The 894-nt window shown below is 41.4% G+C and overlaps 1 non-coding gene across 1 annotated transcript; it reads right to left on the bottom strand.

Moving 5' to 3' along the window:
* Window positions 1–380: 380 nt before the first annotated feature.
* LOC112715683 (small nucleolar RNA R71) lies at window positions 381–488 on the bottom strand. Its single transcript, XR_003159905.1, has one exon. It is a non-coding gene; the product is annotated as a small nucleolar RNA R71 (small nucleolar RNA).
* Between the last annotated feature and the right edge of the window lie 406 nt (window positions 489–894).

Raw genomic sequence — 894 nt, 5'->3', positions numbered from 1 at the left:
CCAACAATGCAAGGAAGGTGCTGGGTGACTTTATTGCACCTACTCCCGACTTCTATGGGAGAAGCATCTCTATCCCTGCCATTGGAGCAAACAACTTTGAGCTTAAGCCTCATTTAGTTTCTCTGATGCAACAGAATTGCAAGTTCCATGGACTTCCATTGGAAGATCCTCATCAGTTTTTAGCTGAGTTCTTGCAAATCTGTGACACTGTCAAGACTAATGGGGTTGACTCTGAGGTCTACAAACTTATGCTATTCCCTTTTGTTGTAAGAGACAGAGCTAGGATATGGTTGGACTCACAACCTAAAGAAAGCCTGAACTCTTGGGAAAAGCTAGTCAATGCCTTCTTGGCAAAGTTCTTTCCACCTCAAAAATTGAGTAAGCTTAGAGTGGAAGTCCAAACCTTCAAACAGAAGGAAGGTGAATCCCTCTATGAAGCTTGGGAAAGATACAAACAATTGATCAGAAAGTGCCCTTCTGACATGCTTTCTGAATGGAGCATCATAGGTATCTTCTATGATGGTCTATCTGAACTGTCCAAGATGTCTTTGGATAGCTCTGCTGGAGGATCACTTCATCTGAAGAAGACTCCTGCAGAAGCTCAAGAACTCATTGAAATGGTTGCAAATAACCAATTCATGTACGCTTCTGAAAGGAATCCTGTGAACAATGGGACAAATCAGAAGAAAGGAGTTCTTAAGATTGATACTCTGAATGCCATATTGGCTCAGAACAAAATATTGACTCAACAAGTCAATATGATTTCTCAAAGTCTGTCTGGAATGCAAGCTGCACCAGGCAGTACTAAGGACGCTTCATCTGAAGAAGAAGCTTATGATCCTGAAAATCCTTCAATAGAAGAGGTGAATTACATGGGAGAATCCTATGGAAACA

This window comes from Arachis hypogaea, chromosome 1 (assembly GCF_003086295.3).
Source record: "Arachis hypogaea cultivar Tifrunner chromosome 1, arahy.Tifrunner.gnm2.J5K5, whole genome shotgun sequence".
Classification (NCBI taxonomy): domain Eukaryota; kingdom Viridiplantae; phylum Streptophyta; class Magnoliopsida; order Fabales; family Fabaceae; genus Arachis; species Arachis hypogaea.
The sequence above is the reverse complement of the archived record's forward strand: the minus strand, read 5'-3'. Positions and strand labels throughout refer to the sequence as shown.